The sequence below is a fragment of the Mastomys coucha genome, unplaced genomic scaffold (assembly GCF_008632895.1).
Source record: "Mastomys coucha isolate ucsf_1 unplaced genomic scaffold, UCSF_Mcou_1 pScaffold5, whole genome shotgun sequence".
In the NCBI taxonomy this organism is placed as follows: domain Eukaryota; kingdom Metazoa; phylum Chordata; class Mammalia; order Rodentia; family Muridae; genus Mastomys; species Mastomys coucha.
In genome coordinates this window covers 89,686,369-89,695,685 of record NW_022196911.1, presented here as the reverse complement: position 1 = coordinate 89,695,685, position 9,317 = coordinate 89,686,369, and the positions used below count along the sequence as shown (strand labels likewise).

The window sequence follows — 9,317 nt, the reverse complement described above, 5'->3', positions numbered from 1 at the left end:
GCTCTCAAACTTCAAGTATGAATAATCTTCCCCCAGAGGAGGACAACAGAATCCAAGGGACACACAGCACCGCCAAGGTCCTATGGAGTACCATGCCAGCTTTTGAGAGGTGGCAAGTTCCATCTGGAACCACCTGGCTATGTTAACTTTTCCCTGCAGACCACCACATAGCTCAGGCTGAGTGCTCTCCAGCCATACGTCTGGAACGCCACAGGCGCTGATATCTATAAATAGGGAGGAAGCCGTAAATGAGAGCTCATTAAGCTCTTACTGACTGCTGAAAAGTAAGTTAGAAAAAATAAACAGAGCTGAACATTTGTGTAAACCTCAATCTTTTTGATGTTTTTTCAATTAGCAGAGCCATTTTTCATGAGAAAAATTAATGGCTGTCATGTGCCACCTGGCTAGAAAACCAAGTGACACATTTGTTTTAATGACCACTGTCACATCGCTGGATTCAGTTGTAAGCCATCTGGGCTGGGAGGAGGAGGCAAAGAGACTGTGCTCCTGGGGGTGGGGTGGGTGGAGGTGGGGCTCTGCTGTATGCCAGGCACTGTGCTAGGCTCAGGGCACCCTTTATTCCTTGAGATCCCTCTGTAGTGCTATGATTACTCTCATTTGGTAGATGAGGCTTGGAGAGGTGTTGAACCCCCATAGTCATACAAGAGATGGACCGGGAGGGCAATTCTCTTTATTATGATTACTCCCCAAAATCACATTCCGCAGAGAGAGGAAGGCTTGGTGGGAAGGTGGGAGTTGTCGGAAGACCTCTGACAGACAGCCTATAACTGAGGTGGATCTGGAAGGATATGGTAGGGGTTCAAGGGGACAGATTCCAGCAAGAGACACCCTGGGCCAGGGTTGCTTGAAATTCTGTCGGTGGAGTCTTTCTTGGGATAACGGAACAGCTGTCATTAAGGCGAAGTTTGGAGTTGGGCTTTCGTCTCAGAGACTGCCAGCCTAGGAAAGGAAGACCCATGTGAGGAGGTATTCAGCAAATACTTAGTAAGACCACTGGGCTGTTTCTAAGAACAAGAAATTAGAAGCAGGCACCCACGCAAAGACCACCTCTGATGCTGGAACAACTCCGTTAGGGTGGGAATAGCAGCGAGGCCGGTGGATGTACAGCCTGTAGCTGCAGTCCGAAACTGCCTTTGCGCTGGGAAGGTCAAAGAAAGATCGGAGCCTGTATGTGGAGCCTAAGGTCTCAGCTCTGGGCAGAGCCAGAACAAGGCACAGAGCTAAGAACCAGGCAGGGTCTGGCAGCCCAGTGCCAACCTTCTTATTTGCGGCACACACTCCTTCACGATCTTCTTTAATCTTGAAACAATGTCCAAAGGTAGGCCACTGCTACCTGCTTTGGGAGATGAGGAGGTGGGTGTTCAAGGGCACACCTGAGCTCCTTCCCAGACTAAAGGTGGAATTACTGGATTCTACGGTTGTAGTTGATCCTCCTTTGGGTAATGTTTAACTGGACAAGAGACGTTAAAAGAACCACCAAACCACCCCTCGCTGCCAAGTGCATTTCTCTAAGTTGTAGCAATCGGCCCCTGGGACCCAAGCCCCAGGAGTCTCAATGCAGAGGAGGTGGGTTACCAACAGTTCTGCCTCTGGTAGGCGGGGCAGGGGCTCAGTGACCTAGGCAGGATTTGTTGCAGCTCGGGGCTCCTCGAAAGAGTTTTGCTGATAGGTTTGAACTTTACCTTGAACCCGGAAGTAAACAGAGGTGCTGAGGTTTCTCATTGGTCCCTCTTTTCCTTTTATCTCCTCTCCTATTTCTCGTTACTGAAGCTCATAATTATTCTCTTGGCCCTTTTGTACATGGGTGACTGCTATGCTCAGTCTTCCGGCAGCTTGAACGTTCTTCCCTGCACTCCCTGGTAGGTAGGCTATCAGGAACCACGCTCTTCTTCCTGGTTGTGTTTGCTGAAGAGCTGACCTCACGATTGACAGTTGAAACCAGTCTCTGGACCTCTGTTACCTCTCTCCTTTACAGTATTCTTTGTTATCAGTTCATCCGCCCACTGATTAGCCTATTTATCTGACTACCCATCGATACCTTCATGAAAACCTCCGCTCGGAGTTGGTAAAGATGCTGATACTTGGCTAAAGGACGACCCCTGCAGGCCACCCCTGCCTTGCTGCAGTGATAGAAAGTAGGGAGAGAGAAACAGAAGATGAAAATGCCATCAATCTTTTTTTTTGGGGGGGGGGGGCGTTTCGAGACAGGGTTTCTCTGTGTAGCCCTGGCTGTCCTGGAACTCACTCTGTAGACCAGGCTGGCCTCGAACTCAGAAATCTGCCTGCCTCTGCCTCCCAAGTGCTGGGATTAAAGGCGTGCACCACCACTGCCCGGCTAAATGCCATCAATCTTAAACCTTGTTTTCCTTTCTTCCTCTGAAACGTTCTCTTCTTTGTTGGGGAGACAGAGAAGGAAAGTCAGAGTTATGTGATGGACTTTGTATCTGGAGGTCAAGCTTCTACCAATGAAGGAAGAAAGATGGCCACTCGAGGTGATGGCTCCTGTCATTGTCCTCTCCTGATACCCACAAGGCAGGTTCCTGGGTCTTGGGCATTGGATGCCCAAAACAGGAAAGATAAGTAACCCACATTCTGCTCCAGAGCTGACTTCTCAGGGAGGGACGATGAATGTGCATCTTGATGTCTTGTCTGATTCTGTTTCCCTAGCTTTGTAGCTAGGCTAGCAATTCCTAACCCTGTTGGCTATTAGAATCACTGGGGAGTTTTTTTAAAAAAAAATATATTTTTTACTTATTCACTTTACATCCTGATCACTGCCCCCTTCCTTGTCACCCTCTCCCACAGTCCTTCCCCCATTCCCCTCCCCTTCTCCTCCGAGCATATGGAGGCCTCCCTGGATATTCCCCCTCTCCACTCCCCGTACTTCATTCAAATCTCTGTGAGGCTAGGCACTTCCTCTCCCACCGTGGCCGGACAAGGCAGCCCAGCTAGTGAAACATATCCCATATACAGGCAACAGCTTTGGAGATAACCCCCACTCCAGTTGCTTGGGACCTATATGAAGGCTAAGCTGCACATCTGCTACATATGACCGGGGAGGCCTAGGTCCAGCCCATGTATGTTCTTTGGTTGGTGGTTCAGGCTCAGATAGCCCCAAGGGTCCAGGTTAGTTGACTCTGTTGGTCTTCCTGTGGATTTCCTATCCCCTCCAGAGCCTGCAATCCTTCCTCCTATTCTTCCATAAGAGTCCCTGAGTTCCATCCACTGATTGGCTGTGGGCGTCTGTATCTGTCTGAGTCAGCTCCTGGGTGGAGCCTCTCAGAGGACAACATGTTCCTATCTGTAAGCATAACAGAGCATCGTAATAGTGTCAGGGATTAGTGCTTGTCTATGGGATGGGTCTCAAGTTGTGTCAGTCACTGGTTGGCCATTCCCTCAGGCTCTGCTCCATCCCCACTAGGGAATTTTTAAAGACTCCCTATCTTCCTGCCTCATCTTCCTGAATGCTAGGATTACAGGCCTGTGGCTTTAAAAAAAATGTGTGTGTGTGTGTGTGTGTGTGTTTGAGCATGTGCATGTACACATGTGCCTCTGGAGGCCAAAGGCCAATATTAGATATCTTTCTCTATCACTTGCTTTTTTTTTTTTTTTTTTTTTTTTTTTTTTTTTTTTTTTTTTTTTTTTTTTTTTTTTTGTGACAGGGTTCTCTCACCTGGAGAAGCTGGCTGGCCAATGAGCTCCAGGAATCCTCTTGTCTCTCTGCTCCTCTTCCCAACCTCCCAGTGTCTGAGTTTCAGATGTGTGCTACTCTGCTGGTTTTTAAGTGGGCACTGAGGATTTGAACTCTGGACCTCATGCTTATCTAGCAAGCACTTGACCGACTGAGCCATCTGCCTAGCATTAATTTTTTTTTAAAAAAAGATTTGTTTTATTTTTAATTGTGTGCATATGTGCATGGGTATGTTCATGTGAGTGTAGTCCTTGTAGAGGTTGGTGTGTGTGTGTGTGTGTGATCCCCTGAAGCAGGAGTTACAGGAAGTTGTGAGCCTGTATGTGACATGTGTGTTGGGAACCAAACTCTTAATCCATGGGCCATCTTTCCAGTCTTTCCCCTCCTTTTCCATTTTGTCTTGATACAGTGCCCAACTCTATAAATCATCTTGGCTTGACACTCATTATGTAGCCAAAGCGACTTTCCAACTTGTGGTGGTCCTCTTGCTTTACTTAGCCTCCAGAGTACTGAGATTGTAAGTGTGAGTCACTTTGCCAGGCTTCTCAACAAACTCTTGTTCTAAAATAAAATAAAAAGGGACCTTTAGGTAGAAGGAACAGATGACCAAAGGTGTGGACTTATCCCGAGGAGTGGTGGTCAGGCTCTTATGTGCTATGCTAGGAGTCCTAGACTCCCTTCTTCTCCGATAGAGTGCCTCAGGAGCGCGTTAGCGGAGAAACCAGCCAAGGCCGCCTTTGTTTTAGTGGGGTGAGTCACTTCAAAGAACGACTTGAAGAAAATCAAATTGAATAGAAGTTATTTGATCAAAGAACTACTCATGAATTGGACAGCACTCAGAACCAGAAGCAACTCAGAACTCTGCGCAGAGAGCTTTTTATAAGCTAATTGCGGAAGTACATTAAAGAGTGAATCTGATTGGCTACGACAGGCCTTGTCCGAGCAATTGGCTGCCAGCGACTGGCTAAAGCTTGACTGTTTGTAACTGACTGAAACTTGTCTATTTGATGCGAGCCAGGTACTCCAGAGCTGGGATTCATTTTGCTTGTGTATGAGTGCAGGTCATGGTGTGTTCCATTAGAAGGACTCAGGTTAATGATCTGTTCATTTAAGTTCAGGCTTTGGAGGATGTGCTGACAACAGCTTGTAGAGGGAGGGAACCATCTCTCATCCACTCTTGCATTGTGGGATGATCTGTGGTGATGGTTTTGAAGTACGAGCACTCTTTGGGAAAATTGGGTTGCCTTTTTAGAGTCAAGGGACCAACTAAGCAACTGACTTACCCAACAGCCATCCTACCTACTGACCCCCTCAGTTTTCTGAGGATTCTAGATGGCCAAGGGTCTATGCTACTTCCTGCTTATTACAGGATGTAGACAATCACAAGCAAACTTGAGACTTCTTAATTTCTGTCTGGCACGCCTTGGCTAGAGTAAATGAAGATTGGGGCTAGATGTGAAATTTTCTTGAAGGGTTTTTGGAAGTATCCAATAAGTGACTAAATTGTTTGCTGTGAGGGCTTGAAGGAACTTTGATCAGATTCCTGAAGCTGGAATCTAAACCCCAGCTCACGTGCATCCCAGCTGAATGCCTCTGGGTAAGTGTCTGACTTCCTAAGTCTCAATTTACCTAACTGTAAAATGGGGATGATAGCACCTACCTAGAAGATGAGGTGACAAGTCCATTTAAGGTACTTCCTGTGAGCATGGCCAAGGGAGGAAGTGCTTTCTTGTGGACCATGATGTCTGTTGATAGTAGCAGGAGTTCTTCCTGACTGGCTTCTCAGTGTGAGCATCTGTTGGGAGTGGCTCTCTAGATCTGGCTTTTCCACTCCACCTACTGTTTACCGTTTTCTTGGGTGTATATGATTCAGTATCTACAGATGACAGAGGAGAAAGAAGAGCTGGGGCAGTGTGATGCGAAAACCAGCACTATCTCAACAGGATGAGCTTTTCTTCTCGTTCGACTCCTTTCTGGTTGGCAGTTAAGCATCCTTGTTCCTCCCGAGTGGGGACTGTGAGAACTATCACAGCTGGAGGTGGGCTCCTTGGCAACGTTCTGGTGGCAAGGGAAAACCAGACAGAAAGTCAGAACCGTTCAGGAGACACACTGCCGATCACCTGGCAACCCAGAAGATGCTCCCACTCAATCCTGTATCTCTACAACTATCGATTCCTTCTTCCTCTTCTTCTCACGAATGCTTTTGAAAAATGGAACATGCAGTTAAACATCCTCTATCTAAACATGCCTATTCACCCATTCATTATCCTAGTATGATGAACAAACATGGGAATGTACATGGGGAACAAAGGGTTCCCATGTACCAGGCACTATGCAGTCCTTTAGACAGAAATTCATCCTCATGACATCACAAGAAGAGTGGTTTATTCTGTATTATAGTTGTCTGTATTTAGCCTTCATTATTCTTGTCTCTCTCCTCTCTCCGTTTCTAAGATTAAAAAAACCAGATACATGGAGTTTTGCCTTGTCTCAGATAAAGTAGGAAGTGAAGAGCCTGAAGGAACCCAATGTCGTGCCACCAGAACCAACATTGCTCCTCAGCTTGTGGGTGGCACAGAGAGACTTGCACCCTGCTATTGGAGTGACTAAGCACTCATGCTGACTGGCTCAGCGTTCCCATATTTGGGATGATTTGTGGCTGACTTCAAGTTTTCAATGGTGTTTTAATTTTTAAACAATTTACATGCATCATTTTATAATGAAATAAAAGCATTATTTGCACATAACCCCCGAAGCATATCATTTGCACCATGCAAAACAGCAAGCAGGAAGTTTTAATTACTTTAATTTTTGGCGGGCAAAGGAAAGAGCTCTGAGAAGCAGTGGAAGGAAGCGATTAGACTTTGGCCATCATCTCTCGGCACGCTCCAGAGGCCAGTCGTTTGTTGGAGTACTTCTGATGTGTTCTCATAGTGTTGCGGGCTGATGTGTTGCAGAGTTCTAGTTTGCTTACTGGAGATGCCTGCTGCTTTGCCCTGTCTCTGCCACAAGATGGCAGTCACAGCACAATGATGAATCAGCCTGCACCCTCCAAGAGGAATGCTGAGCATCCTTCTTGAATGAGTGCCACCATGCCTGGGCAATGGGTTATCTGTGATCTATGAAGTTCTCTACCCTCTGACTTGTGTAGATTTGTTTTGCTGCATGGGGGAAAAATGATATTGGCTTTCCAAGGTACAGAGGGCACAAGGTAAATCTAGGATGGGCAACTGGCAGCTTTCCTTGGGGGGGGGGGTATTGCTGGGTGAGTTGCTGGGTAGGACAGCATTAACTGAGGCCTGGTGCTTGGGTGAAACTTCTAGGGAAGAAGGCCATTGTAGAATCAATGTAGCCATTGTAGCCAGCTTGGCCCTGGCTGTTGTGGTGAAACTAGATGGGTGAAAGGTGAACGGGGGAGAACACCAGGGTTCCCCGGCTGCATTTCTAACCACCACTGTGCTCAGTGGAGGAGTGAGGGAGGGATTCCTGTGTCAGTTATCACTGTCTGCTGGAATAGATGAAGTGTCACCTGTCATGGCTGAACACCATAGTTCATTTGCTCCTTCTCTAATACTTGTACTGGATGGTCTGATACAATAAGAAGGAAGTTCTTTTCCATAGGGCAACTAACTCATGTACAACACTTTAGAGTCTCCTATATATATATTTTTAACTCACAGCTTGGTAGAACCCTGAGAGAGAACACAGAAATAGAAGCACACACGCGAGGTTTGCTGAGCAAGGCCCACTCTGTCCCAGTGGCCAGAGATGAGTGGCATGGCCTCACCTAACTACCTAGGAGGCTGTAGTTTAGTATGTGGCTAGGAGAGTAAGAAAATAGCCTTTGTGTAACGACTACATAGCCTCTGTTTCTAGACTCATCATTTAAGTGAACTATGGAGCTTGTCCTGAAGAAATCATCAGATTTGCATGTACATCTGTGTTCATGTGCAAAGGTCTTCACTGCTGTTATTACAAAAGCCAATATTTAGAATAAGATGTTTAGCGATCATGGATTAAAGATGGTATGGTCTGTTTTCACAAGGGCATACTATACAGCTACCAAAAATTGTGTGGTAGAAGAATTGTTTCAGCTCCACAGTCATCATGTGCCTTCATAGGTCATGACTGTTGCTTAATTAAGTCGTCACTGTTCTTTATTAAGTCACCATGGTGTTTTATTAAGTCATCATGGTGCTCTATTGAGTCATCATTCTTGTTTTATTAAGTCATCATGCTTTATGAAGTCGCTGTGATGCTTTATGAAGTCACCACTGTGCTTTATTGAGTTATCATTGTCTTTTATTAAGTCATCATGGTGCTTTTAGTAAGTCACTGGGATGCTTTATTAAGTTACCATGGTGTTTTATTAAGTCACAATTGTGCTTTATTAAGGCATCTAGTATTTTTATTATTTATTAAGGTGATATATTAATTGTAATCACAGGCACTTCCAGGGTTTATGTGAACCAAGAAAAAAGAATGCAGAGGCATTATCTATTTTCATTTAAATAGTCTACCACCTAGGATCATGCACAGCACATTTATTTTGAATATAACCCCATGAAATAGTCTCTCTGTATTTCTAGGAACACATTTCCCCAAAAGCAAAGTCTATGATTGAATTATACTGCAGGCTTTGTTGGTGACTGTTTAATTCACGTCTTATCTCCCTGGCTCAAGGTCTGACTCCTACTCTGTACCACAGCATCACAGGGCAAGGGCTGCGCTAGGCATCTTCACCTGTTCCATACACAGAGTGCAGTCCAGAGAAGGCACTTGGTAAATATTTATTAACTCAAGTTGAATTGAGCCCAATAATGTCAAATGTAAGAACAAGAATGAGAAAAGCAGGGGACACACACACACAGACACACACACACACACACACACAGACATACACACACTTATATATGCACAGATGACGTCTCCTGTGTGAGAAGGCCGTTCAGAAGACTGTAAGAGAACATCTCGGCATCATAAGATCCCGTCATGCTCTTTTATTCAAAATTTCCTCAATCTTCCATTCTTTCTCCAGTGAACATTTGCATAATCATTTGCAGCTATCATGTGCAGTCAGGATTAAAAGGAAAAGTCATACTTACGGGAGGTTGCTGTAGGGACTAGAAAATGACTCTGATTCTGTGCCTTGGGGAATGAATTTGAGAAAGGGGGAGGTCCCTGGTAGTGATGGACAGGATGGACCAACTGCTGCGCTCGCCTATGCTCAGACCCTTGTCTGAAAATGGGGACAGACTAGATGTGGGGGACTCAGGGGTCCAGCAGAGAGGGTTTCTGACAACACTTACAGGATGTAAACCTGTCTCTTCTCCTTACCGACAAGCGTAGGGTAGCCATCCCCTCTAAATGAAAACATTTCCTCTGAAGGAAGGGGGGTGGTTCATAAGATACAGGAAGCTGGATGGGTATGGTGGTGCATACCTTTAATCCCAGCACTAGGGAGGCAAAGGCAGGCAGATCTCCAGTAGTTTGAGGACAGCATAGTCTACAATAGCAAGGTCCAGGACAGCTAAGGCTACATAGTAAGACTGTCTCAAAATACACACACACAACACACAAACTCATGCACACCATCGCTATCACC

General features: G+C 45.8%; 2 long non-coding RNA genes across 2 annotated transcripts in view; one reads left to right on the top strand and one right to left on the bottom strand.

The window, feature by feature from the left end:
- Positions 1-672: 672 nt before the first annotated feature.
- LOC116077398 lies at positions 673-1,933 on the bottom strand. Its single transcript, XR_004113236.1, has 2 exons — positions 1,704-1,933; positions 673-960 (listed from the first exon to the last, which is right to left on the bottom strand). It is a non-coding gene; the product is annotated as an uncharacterized LOC116077398 (long non-coding RNA).
- The window catches only part of LOC116077399, a 29,728-nt gene continuing 22,191 nt past the window's right edge, over positions 1,781-9,317 (top strand). The window contains exon 1 of the long non-coding RNA XR_004113237.1: positions 1,781-1,880. This is a non-coding gene — a long non-coding RNA (uncharacterized LOC116077399). The remainder of the gene's footprint in view (positions 1,881-9,317) is intronic.